At 42.6% G+C, this 15,619-nt stretch overlaps 1 protein-coding gene across 7 annotated transcripts in view; it reads left to right on the forward strand.

Annotated features, from left to right (window-relative positions):
• GRIN2B (glutamate ionotropic receptor NMDA type subunit 2B) overlaps positions 1-15,619 on the forward strand; it is a 630,348-nt gene that overhangs the window by 136,703 nt on the left and 478,026 nt on the right. For 4 of the 7 annotated variants that reach the window (XM_079936840.1, XM_079936832.1, XM_079936839.1 and 1 more), the window contains one exon: positions 10,315-10,444. The exons of the other annotated variants lie outside the window; for them this stretch is intronic. The gene's annotated coding sequence lies outside the window, so the exon portion shown is untranslated. The remainder of the gene's footprint in view (positions 1-10,314; positions 10,445-15,619) is intronic. 7 annotated transcript variants of the gene reach the window in all.

Below are 15,619 nucleotides of genomic sequence, written 5' to 3' on the forward strand. Positions count from 1 at the left end.
ACTGTGGTTAAGAGCTTGGGCTCTAGAGACAGCAAACCTGGTCTGAATGTTGCCTCTTCCACCTCTTAGCTGTAATAGTCCGGGCAGCTCTCATCACCTCTTTAAGCAAAAAAACAGATGTGACTCACTTGGCATATACACTGGACACATGTGGTATATTTTTAATATTATTAGTCAGCAATGGTTTGTATCACTGACTGTGGTCTCCTTGATTCCTTCCAGAATACTTGCCAAGTTATAAATAGTTACTGAATAAGTGAACAGAGTGTATGAAAAGATTAAAACATTTTCTTGTGACAAAAAAGTTTGCTTCAGATCCTTAAAGGTATTTATATACCCATTTATTTTATTTTATTTTACATCTTTATTGGGGTATAATTGCTTTACAATGGTGTGTTAATTTCTGCTTTATAACAAGGTGAATCAGTTGTACATATACATATGTTCCCATATCTCTTCCCTCTTGCGTCTCCCTCCCTCCCACCCTCCCTATCCCACCCCTCCAGGCGGTCACAAAGCACCGAGCTGATCTCCCTGTGCTATGCGGCTGCTTCCCACTAGCTATCTACCTTACGTTTGGTAGTGTATATATGTCCGTGCCTCTCTCTCGCTTTGTCACAGCTTACCCTTCCCCCTCCCCATATCCTCAAGTCCATTCTCTAGTAGGTCTGTGTCTTTATTCCTGTCTTACCCCTAGGTTCTTCATGACATTTTTTTTTCTTAAATTCCATATATATGTGTTAGCATACGGTATTTGTCTTTCTCTTTCTGACTTACTTCACTCTGTATGACAGACTCTAGGTCTATCCACCTCATTACAAATAGCTCAATTTCGTTTCTTTTTATGGCTGAGTAATATTCCATTGTATACACGTGCCACATCTTCTTTATCCATTCATCTGCCGATGGACAGTTAGGTTGCTTCCATCTCCTGGCTATTGTAAATAGAGCTGCAATGAACATTTTGGTACATGACTCTTTTTGAATTATGGTTTTCTCAGGGTATATGCCCAGTAGTGGGATTGCTGGGTCATATGGTAGTTCTATTTGTAGTTTTTTTTTTTTTTTTTTTTTTTTTTTTTGCGGTACGCAGGCCTCTCACCGCTGTGGCCTCTCCCGTTGCGGAGCGCAGGCTCAGCGGCCATGGCTCACGGGCCCAGCCGCTCCGCAGCATGTGGGATCTTCCCGGACCGGGGCACGAACCTGCGTCCCCTGCATCGGCAAGCGGACTCTCAACCACTGCGCCACCAGGGAAGCCCTATTTGTAGTTTTTTAAGGAACCTCCATACTGTTCTCCATAGTGGCTGTATCAATTTACATTCCCACCAACAGTGCAAGAGAGTTCCCTTTTCTCCACACCCTCTCCAACATTTATTGTTTCTAGATTTTTTGATGATGGCCATTCTGACTGGTGTGAGATGATATCTCATTGTAATTTTGATTTGCATTTCTCTAATGATTAATGATGTTGAGCATTCTTTTATGTGTTTGTTAGCAGTCTGTATATCTTCTTTTAAAAAGATATTTCTAGGGCTTCCCTGGTGGTGCAGTCGTTGAGAGTCCGCCTGCCGATGCAGGGCACATGGGTTCGTGCCCTGGTCCGGGAAGATCCCACATGCTGCGGAGCGGCTGGGCCTATGAGACATGGCCGCTGAGCCTGCGTGTCTGGAGCCTGTGCTCCGCAATGGGAGAGGCCACATCAGTGAGAGGCCGCATAACGCAAAAAAAAAAAAAGAAAAAAGATATTTCTATATTCACAAAATACATGCATACAAACACACCTGATACACACATACACATTCACACATTTGTGACTTCTTATAATAAGCAATATATATTATAGACATTTTCTCTCATTTTAAAATAGTTTTTATTACTTTAAATTAAAAATAGTTACATACATTGAATTTTGGGGGTGTACAGTTCCGTGAGTTTTAACACATGTATAGATTTGTGTAACCAAAACCATATTTAGAATAGAGAACATTTATGTGCATCACTCCCAAAATTCCCTTTTGCCGCCCCTTTGTAGTTAAACCCTTTCTTCCCCTTTAACCGTGGCAACTATTCTTATAATTTTGTCTTAGCCAGACTGTCTTGTACAAGCACACCTCATTTTATTGCATTTTGCTTTATTACGCTTCGCAGACATTGAGTGTTTTTTTTTTACAAATTGAAGGTTTGTGGCAACCCTGCCTCGAGCAGGTCTGTTGGCGCCATTTTTCCAACAGCGTTTACTCACTTTGTGTCTCTGTGGTACATTTTGGTAATTCTCGAAATATTTGAACCCTCCACCAGCAAAAAGATTATGACTTGCTGAAGGCTTACATGATAGCATTTTTTAGCAATAAAGTGTTTTTTAATTAAGGGATGTACATTATTTTTTGAGACATAATGCTCTTACACACTTAATAGACTACAGTGTAGTGTAACAACTTTTACATGCCTTGGGAAGCCAAAAAATGTGTGTGATTTGCTTTGTTGTGATACTCGCTTTATTTCAGTGGTCTGGAACTGAACCCACAAGATCTCTGAGGTGTGTCTGTAAATGGAATTATACAGTATGTGACATTTTGAGAATGGGTCCTTTCACTCAGCATGATTGCATTTACACGGAAAATCTTAAGGAATCTACTAAATAGCTTCTAGCACTAATATGTGAATTTAGGAAAATTACAGTATACAAGTTCAACATTAGAAAAATCATATTTTTATATACTAGCAATGAAATTTTTCTCATTTCTTCATACGTCAAGTAATTTGGATTGCATCATCAACGTTGCATCATTTGACTGCTATGTTATGAGACTCTGTATCTTGTTTGAATCGTATGGAGAAGGTGGATTTTTTTGCTTGTTTGTTTTGGTAGGCATATTAGTTATATACTGCTATATAACAAGTTACCCCAAACCCAGTAGCTTAAAACAGCACACATTTGTTATCTTGCAATTTCTGGGGGTCAGAAATCTGGGGGAGACTTAGCTGAGTGGTTCTGGCTCTGGGCTCTCATGATGCTGCAAAGTGTTTGCCTGGGCTGCGGTCAGCGGAGGCTTGCCTGCGACTTGAGGATCCACTTCCAAGCTCACTTATGTGGATGCTGACAGGACACTTCAGCTCCTTCACACTCCACGGGGTTCCTCATGACATGGCTTCCCTCAGATGGAGTGATCCAAGAGAGAGTGAACCCAAGACTGCAGCCACAGTCTTTACACCCTCCAAAGTGGCAAATAATCACTTCTGCCATATTCTGTTGGGCCCACAGACCAACCTTGGTACAGCGTGGGAAGGAACAACACAAGGGTGTGAATACCATGATGTGGGGTGATGGGGGGAGGAAGGAAGGGAGGGAGGGAGGGGAAGGGAGGGGGGAGGGAGGGGGAGGGAGGGGAGGGAGGGGGAGGGAGGGGAGGGGGAGGGAGGGAGGGAGGTTGGGGAGGGAGGGAGGGAGGGGCGGAGGGGGGAGGGAGGGAGGGAGGAAACCAGAGAACCTCCCCTGTTCTCTCCATACTATACGAGGCCCCACTTCTCACTCAGACCAGAAAGGGAGAGCTTCTCTTGGCACTCTTGCTCTCTGTGCCACGTCCAGAGCTCTGCGATTTGAGTTGTTGTTAGTCCAGGATGGGAGATGAGGAAGGAAACAGGCAAACAACCCAGGAAATTCACCACCAGATCATTCATAATTCAAGATCTCTTTACTCAATCTTCCTGTTCCCATTCACTTTTCAGAGTCTTCAGATAATTTCTGCATGCATTTTGTCCAGGTTTTTATTTCCATTCAGTCTAGGCTTGCCAGATAAAGTACAAGACATCCAGTATACGTTTTTAGTGTAAGTTTATCTCAAATATTGTGTGGGACACACACTAAAAAAATTAACCGTTTATCTGAAAATCAAATATAAATGGATGGTCTGTACTTTTATTTGCTCAATCTGGCAATCCTAATTCACTGGGAGACGGGGTAGGGTGTCCTTACTCCATCTTTCCCAGAGAGGAACTTCGTCTTACGATGTTTAACAGCTGCCTACTGTTCCCTTGTACGGAGAGACATAATGTATTTAGCCACTCCACTATCGATGGCTATTTACGCAGTTTCGCGTTTTCTTCTCTTTCAAATAATGTCACAGCGACATTCATTTATGTTTACCTTTGTGTACTTTGAGGCTGTTTCTTTATGCCAGATAGCGAAGTGCCACTGCCCATCTCAAAGGGTTGTTGTGAGAATCGAATGATACAATGAGTGTGACTATGCTTAGAAGGCTGTTGAAGACTGTAGAAATAACTTCTCAGCGCTTGCCTTGTACTGAATTGCAATGGACTTACGAGCATACCTGCTTAGCTTTCCTACCCGATTAAAAAAATTCCATGTGCAGATGGATTTGTCTTTCACAGCTTTGTAATCACCTCCGCCAAGTTCTATCACAGTACTTTGCCGTTAAATGACTTTAAATGAATGCTAGCTGAATAAGAGAATGAAAATTTGCCCGTTTCTTCTAATATTCTCTCCCTCCTTGTTTGGCTGTTTATGTATTTATTTATTTGGCCACGCGGCACGTGGGATCTTAGCTTCCCCTACCGGGGTTCGAACCTGCTCCCCCTGCATTGGAAGTGTGGTATCTTAACCACTGGACAGCCAGAGAAGTCCCTCCCTCCTCTTTTAGATGTAGATCATTAATTATGTTTCTCTTAGTTCTCTTTTCTCAATTCACCTATTTTTAAAAACTAATTTCCGAAAATCATTGATCTTCAAGCTCTCACACGTGTTTTTGCCAAGTTTCCTGGTGATTCAGATGATTAGCCAGACCCACGAACTCCTGACCTAATAATGCACTGTCCCAGTAATGCAGGCATTGGCATTTTTTCTACCCTATCAGAGACTGAGGGTCAGCTGACCTTGCCTCAAACCAGGTGGGGAACTCACTCCTCCAGGATTCCCATGGTTGCAAATGACAGCAAATTCAACTTAAATTAGTTTAAGCGTAAAGGTGGGTACACACGGCTGAGAAACCCAGAGGTAGCACTAGCTTGATCTGATGGCTCAGATGATGTCACCAAGGTGATCACATGGGTCCGCCTTCCTAGGTAAAAAGCTTCACGCCTAGGGGGCCCCTCCCACTCTGGATTTTCCTTCCAGATGGCAAAATGGCTGTCGCAGTTCTAGATCTTCAAACTATACATTCTAGAGAAAAACATCTCTTTAAGTGACTCTTGAAGAAGAGAGAGGAATTTTCTTCTTCCCAGAAGTTCCTGCAAGCATTGTCTCTGATTCCTAGTCCAATTAGTCTGACCAGAGGAATGGGTTACACTGATTGGCTTAATCTGACTGGCTTAAGTCACACCAGCCCTCGGTTTGGGAGGGTCTCATTCTTCCAAACTCTGCATAAGAATGAGAAATAGCTTTTTCAGAGGAAATTCAGAATACTTTTAGGCAATGGAAAGGACGCTGGGTAGCCAAGCAATGCCAAATGTTTTCTATAGGATCCTTCTACGTTTCAATTTCATTTCACGTATCTACTGAAAGCTCCTTATTTTTTCTCATCTCAATAAGTTTATTTCTCTGCATCAATACCAAATCCATTTGATAGAAGCCTGCTCAGTGGTAGTTCTATTTAATGAAAATGTTTTTCCAAGAGTCAAGTAATTTCCTTTCGACGCAGGTGAATTGTAATTACTCATTTAAAAAAAGAAGCAAGTCTCCTCAACCATCACCATTGAAAATTTTACCATTATCCACCTTTGCATTAAATACAAAGTGAAAATACCAACTTCCTTATCCACAGGCAGATTTAACATATGGTTGCAGGTGGTTTCTCACTTTTAAATTGAACTTAATTATAATGATTTGCCTGGGCAACAATTATCCTAAACTGAATAGGAGAGGATACCCCGCTTTTCATTAAAATGCAGACTCAATTGGGCAACTGAAAGCAGCTACCATGGCTGGGGGCAACAAATTAAAAAAAAAAAATCATGGACTTAAGAAAGGCCAACAGCCAGGAAGAAATGAGTATGTTCTCTCATTCCTTGGTTCTGTTACCAATGCCTTTAAAAAATAATTAAAAACAAAAAAATAAACAAGCAGTAGCAGCATCAGAGATTTGCAAACCAGGGAGAGCATAACCTATTCCACTTTCTAAGTAGTTCCCCTGCCTGAAGCAAAAAGAGCATGAGCTACTGATAGGAAAATTGATACAAATGAAAGGGGTGGGGGTTTAAAGCTAATAATCTCTGTTTTTTCCTCTTCACCCCATTTTTTGTTGTTCACTGTATCATCTACAGTGACAGCCCACTGTAGATGGGCTGTCACTCCCCCTGTTGATAAACAGAAAATGTCTTGATCTAGCAAAGAACAGGCAAATATGGATAACTCAGCTCCCCCAGGAGTGTGTTCATAGAACCATACCGGACAGCGGTCCTTGCTTCCAATGGGATGTCGGCTAAATGCTTCCAGGTAATTGTTCTCTGGTTATCGCACAACCATAAAGTCTTTGCAAGTCTCCTCCCCCCAAATTAATCCCCTCACATAACATCCAGTGGAAAAATAGTACAGAAAGTTTACTTGAATTTAGCAGGATAACATTTCATGACTTAGAAGCCAATCTGAGATAGAAATACAAGATTCTTTGGTCTTGGTCTTTGATTTTAATTTTTAATTTTAGACCTATATAATTTTTGCAATCGTATTCATACCAGTGGGCAGCCAAAGCTTTAAAAATGTGCTAATGTTTTAGGTCCGTCTAAGAATGTTACATTGCAGGGGGGAGCTTAAGTGTACTCACAGTCAAGTGTTTAAGGCGTTGGCACTGAATAATTTTAATAAAAGAACACAAGGACTTCTGTTTTATGAAGAGAGGCTGTAGAGGACATCTGTTGATTTGAGGCCTCCTTTCCCCCTTCTTTTGGAAAAAAATTCCTCAGATTTCTGTTGGAGACTCACCCTTTGTCTCACAGCCCCTGTGGAAGGTGGGCATGTGATTCAGCTTGGCCAAAGAATACACTCAGACCCCTCGACCACAGGGATGTGATCAAGGATAAGCACCTGAAACAAGTCAGGCCAACCAGAGTGGAGCCCAGAGCATTTATCCTTCAAGCTCCCCTCCAACTCCAGGGAGTATAGGGCAGGAAGTTGCTGACAATTTTTCCTGCCACCAAGTGGACACCGTCAATGAAAGCAACATGAAGGAGAGAGGAAGCCAGTATGGAGAGAGAACAGGCTCTGGTGACAGAGTTTGAGTCCTTGGGTTAGCCTGTGCTGGAAGCCAGCTCTAGGCCTGTTCCAATAGCTAGCAAGGGCCCTTTTTACCCAAGCTAGTTTGAGTTGGATCTTCTGTCATTTGGAACCAAAACGCTCTTAAACTGATACTAATGTATTCTAGTCAAGTTATATGTATAAGACTTTTCCTTAACGGCAAGACTATTGTCCTATTAACTCTCACTATAAAGCTTTCTCTGAGAGGTATTTCCATAGGCTTGGAAATGAGCTCGGTAACACGGCATCACAGGAGCCTGTGGTCAGTCAGCAAGCGCGCTGTGTTTTGCAATCAATGGGGATTTTCTCCTTTTAGTCCTATGCTGGCAGTTTGGTTTGGTTTTCATCTTTCTTTAGTCTGAAGACTTGCAATGGTTAACAGTGAGCTCCATCTGTACATATTGCCATGTACATGTACACCTAGTATGTTAGCACTCAGGGCATCACATGATGTAGGACAAATTTGTTCCTCACTTCGTTGATCCTGTAAGCTCAGCCTTTGGTATAGTTTATGTGAATGAAGGTTGTTTTCATACACACATTTAGTGAGTCTGAACCTGGGCCCTTTTTAGCTCGAGGGCAGGAGAAGGAAGGAGACACTGAGTGTCGTAGAGTTGTGGAAGTGACTGTCGGAGCCATTCTGCTTCCTTGGGTGATGGTAAGAGTAGTGGTTCAAAGCTGGACCTGAGCGTGTGCTTCTAAGTGCTCTGATCTGGGAAGAAGGATGAGAGTACCTCTGCTGTGAGGCCTGGACTCAGCAAGGGAGAGGGTTCCCACCAGTGCGGATACATGGGGGTGGGATGGGAGGGGCTCCAGGTGTGTTGGGAAGGTGTAACCACTGTTTCCTTTCTGGATCACTGGGGCAGCAACCGTGGGCTCTGTCATTAGTCATTAGTGATGGATGTCATTAGTGATGGATGTGTAGGTCAGTGGAGGTAGTGGGACGTGATTCCTTGTCTCATCGAAGGACAGAAAGCAGAAGGGTGTGTTATCTACAATAGCGCAATGATTTGGCTCTAGAGCTAAGAGGACTGGGTTCAAATTCTTTCTTTTTATTAAGAGAATTTTTTAAAAATATATATATTTATTTATTTGGCTGCACCAGGTCTTAGTTGTGGCTCATGGGATCTTCACTGCTGCGTGCGGGATCTAGTTCCTTGACCAGGGATCGAACCTGAGCCCCCTGCATTGGGAGCGCAGGATCTTAACCGCTGGACCACCAGCGAAGTCTCTGGGTTCAAATTCTAAGTCAGTTTTTGCAAGCTGTATGGCTTCTATATGATGGAAACAATAACAGTACCTACCTCACAGGTGGTTGTGATAATTAAAGGAGATAATTCTCATGAGAGCAATTAGCACAGTACCTGGCCACAAGATAAGTCTTCAGTAAATGTTAGCTTAAACGGGTGAACAGAATACGCTATGTGAGATTTTTCTAAAGTAAAAAAAATCTTTCTGTACTCAACTTCCATTTGCCCACGAACCTCCCAGCAGCTACTTACCATCTCCAAGTTTCCCTGTCACACGGTTGAAAAATGGCTCTAGATCACATTGCATTTCAAATCATCCAAGAACTCTGCAGCAGGCTCAGGATCTGAAATTAACTTTGCCTTTGCCTTTATATTGTTCATGCTAGTTGCTCTTCAAGTATAATTATAATCAGAAAGCTAGCACTAAAAATAGTACCAATTCTCATTTCTCCTCAGTGTTATCTGCTGCCATAGTGTTTCCCAGGCATGTTTACTTACTTGATTCACGACAGTGAATCTCTTCTCTTATTAGCCTGGCAGCCATAGTTGGATTCCACAGCAGCACTCCGGGCAGCTGGTAAAATCTTTATTACCGGTGAAGCACTGGAGGCCCGAGTCGCTGTTTCCCCCCCACCCCGAGAAGCTCAGTGGAAGCGTGTATCATGGTGAGAGTCGCCTGAACAATGTTGCTGTGGAAAAAAAGAGAGGCCCAGAGTAGGGCCTTCCCTCTGACGATTTCAGAACTCTCTTCCCTCTAAGTAGAATGACAGCGTAGCCCTCAGATTTCTCCTTGTTCTCTCTTTGCGGCTCATGTGTACGGTGTGTGCTTTGTGTGAATTTAGGGCCAGGCAGAGGCCGGATTGACAGCTCCCGGCACATGTCGCCCCCTCTCTGGTGTCTCTCCCTCACAGCTTGGCAGTAAAAGAGAGGAGTCGCTCGAGAACTCTGTCTAAAGTGTTTTTGATTATTCCATGCCAAGATGTTGACCAGTCAGGTAAATCAAAACACTGTAACACCGGAAGCATTTTACCCTGGAGTTTTGACCCCTAAAATGTCTCTTTGTCCATCACAAACCTGAAGAGTTAGACTGAGATGATTTGGGGTCTCGATGGTGTTGTTAGGTGAGCACCAATTGATGTTAATTCGGTAATTATTCAGTTCTTTCCTCTTCCTCTCTAACAAACACCCCTTCTCCATTTAAAAAAAAAAAATCATTCATCCAACTGGGAGAAGAAGCAACAGGCAGCCTGAGGCCATGGCTCTGTAATCTGTGAGCTCCAAATGTTGGCTGTGAAGCTGGGAAGTTTGCAGCCGAAGCTGCCAGTGAAGCAGCATGAGAGGGTGGGGGGCAGTGGGGAGGGGGAGGGAAGTGTGTGAATGTGGGAGGGAAGGGATAGAAAGGGAACAAAGTCAGAACAGGAATGGAAGCAAAAAAAGCAAAGCCAACCAAACCAAACCAAGCCATTTCATATTCCAGTTCTACAGTCTTGGGAAGGAACAGTGTGCTGAGACTGGCCGGGCACTAGAGCAAGCGTGAGAGGCACAGAGGTTCTAGCCCTGGTGCTGCCCATCACCAGCGGTGGGATCTCCGGCCAGGCTCTGGGCTGTTGTTACCACGTGCGTACAACGGAGGACACTTACTGCTGCCTGAGACATCTCCTAGGATTGATGAGAGGCTGAAATTATATGGAAATTTATGAACCCCCCCCCCCTTTAAAACCAGAAAAGGTTAATATCAAATGTAGCATGTTATCAGTTCTTTTCCAGAGAATGTGCATCCAACGTGCCACAAGTTCCTCTGTTTCTTCCCTTTCTCAGAAAATATAATGCTTACTTGAAGGCATCTGAGGCTTTACTCGGAATCTTCCATTGTCAAGTCACTGGCTCGCATTTTATCCTTAGCAAAGAAGTGAAGGCATGGACCCTGTTCTGCCACTAATTCACAGAGGTAAGAATGGCATGGAGCAATTGGTCACACGTAGCCTGCAGCCAGGCTTTCGCACTGGAGATTACTGTCCAGTTGGCAGCCTCTCTCTGGCTAACCTCCAGGTATGACATGGAAGGTGGTCGTCACGTCCTGCCATGTGCTGGGTGGGGAGGGGCTCAGTGTGGAAGGACATGGCTGGTGGGCTGAGGAGCTCTGTGGTCCCTCCGTGTGGCTTAGATTAAGACCTGTAATGAAAACCATTTCCTGTGGCTTGAGGAGAGGGTGGGAATCCTCCGCATCCACACCGCTCAGACTTAGCAAACTACGCTGCTGCCAAGTGTTCGGGAAGTCCCCCATTTCTGCCCTGGAGCTTGCGTGGTGTAAGCCTCTGGGGCTTACGTTCCACACAAATCTTATTCAAATTAAGGATCAGGTCAGGGATTTTTGTAACACTCCCTTGTCTGACTACTCAGGCAAGATTTGGGGAACCCCTCCAACTCCCCTATAACTTTCTGTTCCTTATGGCATGCTGGGACAGGGAGATAGAGCATCTCCAACGTGATCCTTTTCTACCAGTCATGGCAAGAGAATGCTATGTGCATTGTAATCATTCGTCCTTAGTGACAGTCTTCCCTCATTGTTTTAATGTCCAAGCTCTTCATTTCTCACACAGTATTAATTTATCGTGTGCCTGTTAAATGTATAGCACCACAGAACCAACAGGTGTTTGTTAAGTATCTTGAGGACCGTGTGCTCCCAAGGGGTTTTCATTGCTGGGCCTGAGACATATGAGCTAGTTCTCTAGTAATGTGGTATGGGACATCTTGATGCCAAACGAGTGGTGGAGAGAATAAGCCCTATAGGAGCTCAGAGGATGAGGAGATCCATGCAGACCAGCGTGGCCTAGGAAGAGTTCACAGAGGAGAGGGGACTTAAATTGGGCCTTGAATGAGTGTCAGTAGAACCTGGAAGGCACGGAGAAACTGAAGGACGTATCGTATGGGGGACCCAGGGGGAACAAAGGTACAGAAGCACACCTGCGCAGGGTTGAGACTGACTCAAGAGCAGAATGGCGGTTCAGCGTAGTGGTTAAGAGCGTGGGCTTTGGAGTTAATCTGCTACCTATTATCTCTGTGACCTTGGGAAAGTTAGTGATCTCCTCTTAGCATCATTTTTTGTTTGTTTGTTTTATAAAATGAAGAGAATTCTTGGCTTGAGTGGGTTGTCATGTGGAGTAAATGACATAATGTGTATAAAGTCTTTAGCACAGTACCTGGCACATAGTAAGCCTCCACTAAATGGTAGTAATTATTAGTTATACTGATAATAACAGTTGGGTTGTGGAATTCATCTTTTTTTTTCTGGGGAAAACGAGAAGCCACTAACGATATGTGTACAAGGGTATGACGTGATCAAAGCAGTCTTTTTGGAAGGTGAATGAAGCAGTGGTATAAAGAATTTGCAGAGAGAGAAGAGGCTAGATATAGGAATTCCACTAGAAAACAACTTTAATCATTCAGCCATCAATTAATGACCTTAATCATGGTGGAGACAAGGAAGAGATGGAAAGAAAAGAGACTTACATTAACTTTCACAATTGGATGTAAGGGATGAGACTGGAAAGTTTCCATGATCAGAGTGTATTGTAAGCTTCTTGAGGACAGGAGCTGTATTTTAATTCTCTTCATCCCCAGTGCTTAGTACATTGCCTGGTACACTGCAGTCATTAGTAAATGCTATTGAATGAATGAGTGAACAAGAGAGTGAGTGAATAAACGAGAAAAAGAAAAATGAATTCTAGGTCATGAGCATAGGTTGTTGAAAAAACGGCAGTTGCCAATGACCAAATTCACTCCTTTCTTGGAGTCTTTTTGGTATCTATGTAATCTTTGCCCATGATACGCAAGCATAGACATTTACGTACTAAGTAACACAAGGTCCTATCAGTAGATAATTGCTCCGTTCTAAGGAAATGGCTCTAACTTTAATGAGTGTGGCTAAAGGGAGAGCTTTAGTTTAGGGATTTTTGTTTGATTTTGTTTTTTAACTTGAATAGAGATTTTACATATGCAGTATGTTTTCTTTAGGATTACTAAAACTAAAACCTATGCAAAATTTTATTTATAGAGTGGGATTAAGAGATCATCTCCATTTTTACATTTGTATGATTCTGTCCCTTTTCTCCTTTTTCCAATTCACAAGAAATTGGAATAAATTGATTTGTTTCTTTAGACCAATAACTTTTACGGAAAACTCAACTCTTTGGTTTCTGAAGATGGAGGAAGAGATTCGAATATGATCAAGGACCAGGGATTTTGCTCTTATCCAAATGTGAACATTCACTATCAGTCTGTAGGCCACAACCTGAAACTATTTTCTAAAATATATCAACTCCCTTAGATTTAAATTCACTCAAAGGCCTTGTTCGTATTTTTCAGAGAACCAAAAAAGAGACTCAGGCACGATGACATCTGCCCATGGGACACCTAACTTTAATCCTTGGTTCAGCCTTTGCGGAAATTATCATGACACTGTAAAGTTTGGTAACCCTTATTTCCTGGACATTTACTAAGGTCATTTTCCCTTTTTAGTAACAAACCTAAATCAAATCCCAGACTTGTCCTGAATGAAATAGGTGAAGTTTAGCCACATGACCATGTGAGCTGTTACTGAAAACAAGATGCCCTCAGGAGCTGTTCATCAGCGTTCACCTTTCCCTGCACAAATATAATAGAAAATGATTTTGTTACCTGCAGCCTTTTCTCTGGGCCCTGAATTGTGGTAATTATGTAAGATTCCAGCTCTTTTAACTAAGATTTCTCATATAAAATTAGTATATTATAGTAATGTGTAGAGGGGTATAGATTTTTGATGTCACAGGGAACAAGGAAATAGAATGGCCAGAGCTGCCCTGGTGGGCAGTGGAGAAACGACCTTGTACTGGGTGCCACAGACCATCAAATGCCCAGTTTCCTAAGAAACCAATTGCAGGTATCATCATCTACACTTTCTTCCTCCTACTGCCACCACTAAGGCCTATCCCGACAGCACAGGGTTGATGTCCATGTGATAAGAGCACAGGGCGGGAGAGCTCTCATCAGTGAAATCATTACTGACAGAGACTTGCTTATATCTGATGTTAGCACTGATCTGGGCAGTAGGTGGAACCATGAAGAAATGTAAGATACCAGCTTTTCTGATCTCACTATAAAATGAGACCCCCCGAGGAACCCATAGGAGCCAGCCTTGGGCTTCCACCTAGCCAAAGGTGGGATTGGGACCTGCGTTTAGACTTATTTTTTAGGAGCCAGGAACAAAAACCAACTCAAGGCAGCTTATGTGGGAAAGGGGATTTATTGGATGAATACTGAATTATGTCACAGAGTCTAATGAGGAGTTAACACCTACTCTTCAGGGAGGGTGAGGACCAGTGTGTCTCTGGGGACCTCAGAGTAGTCATAGCCTTTCTTTCAGAGCCATACCGTTAAACAGACTCAGTTCTCAAAGATTTCCAGTCTCTGGGTTTCCATTCAATATTTCATGTGCACCACTGAGAGACAAACTTGCCCAATCTGTACTAGTATCCATTCTTGGATATCCATTCTTGGACTAATTAATTATGGCCACCAGGGCAGAGTCAAGCAACAGAAGTTTGGCTCCCAGAAATCACTCCTATGGTGAGCTTGAGCAGTTCTGTGAGACGTTAATATAATAAGCGTATGCTATTTATCTATTAACATCCTATTACTCTGCAATAAGCCTGGGGAATTGAGAAAGCATTCCTTAAAAATGGAGGAAACTCATCATTCCCTGGTGCATTAAAGATGGCTTCAGATCTTTGGGGAATGTCCACTATTTCCTCAAAATAATGGGCCATGAAATCCCTCACCCCTAGTTTATCAGTTATGTATATGCTGCATAACAAATAAACCCCAAACTTAGTGGCTTAAAACAGCAACTGTTTTTATTTGCTCATCCTTCTCTGGGTCAGCAATTTGGGATGAGCTTAACTGCCCACTTCTGCTGGTGTCATCTAGAATCACTCATGTGGCTCAGTCTCCTGGAGGCTTGAACGGTGCTGGATAGTTCAAGGTGGCTTCACTCACCTGCTGTTCGGTATCGAATTTCAGCTGGGACCCTTTCCCCATGGTCCTTCATCCTCAAGCAAGAGAGCTAGGCTCCCTCACATGGCATCACCATGTTTCAAGAGGCATCTTGAGGCCTGGCCTTGGAAGTTCCACTATGTTACATTGCTGCATTCTACTGTTCAAAGGAAATCACAAGGTCAGCCAAGACTCAAGGGTGGGGGAAATAGACTCTGTCACTAGAAAGAATAGCAAAGTCATGCGCATACAGGGATAAAAGGTTTTGTAGCCATCTTTGCAAATAATCTGCCATGCTTGGGACCTACCTTAAAACAAAAGCAAAAAACATTCAAGCAGTTATAGCCAATATCTAGACATGGAAAAAGTTGAATGACATGGTATTATAAAGTCCTTGTGAGACGTTAGTAGCCAAAAAAAAAAAAAAATTAAAATAACCCTTAAAATTCCTGTAATTCACAGGAAAGTTGTGAATAATTCACATACAAAATATTGAGATAAAGGGGGCTTGGATTGTAGACCCAGTCTTGTTACTGATTTTCTGTGTTAAGTTTACAAAGCACTTAACCTCTGAGTCTCAGTTTCCCTATGGATCAAATAAGGAAATGTATAAATCACACGACTTCAGTGAGAAAGAGTTTTGTGAGCTGTAAAAATGCTATATACATGAAAAAGGCATTAAAAAGAATTCAAATCATGAAATCTCATTTCCTTCTCTCCTCTAGTTATGTGGTTTAAAACAAGGAATGATCTTATGCTTATGTTGCTACAAAAGATATGTTTTTACAAAAATTTTCTTTCATCTAAATGCTTTTTGATGATTTGCCAGTGAATGTAGTGCAATCTATGGTCTTTCTAAGTATACAAAAATGCGTGAAATTAAAACACCCAAGAGGAGAGTAATTGGATGTATCCATTTGGGGAAAAAAGGAAAGCGTGTGGAAAAGAAAATGAGCTTAAAAGCATAAGAGAGACTGTGTCTTTTAGACTGTGTAAGAATAATTAGGTGAGATTCCTCTGTGTGGAAACTCTTAAGAGAAAATGATTTGAAATGGTAGAGTCTGTGCCAAGCTAGGTATGAGAGCTGAACACA

The sequence above is a fragment of the Stenella coeruleoalba genome, assembly GCF_951394435.1.
Source record: "Stenella coeruleoalba genome assembly, chromosome: 11".
Lineage (NCBI taxonomy): Eukaryota > Metazoa > Chordata > Mammalia > Artiodactyla > Delphinidae > Stenella > Stenella coeruleoalba.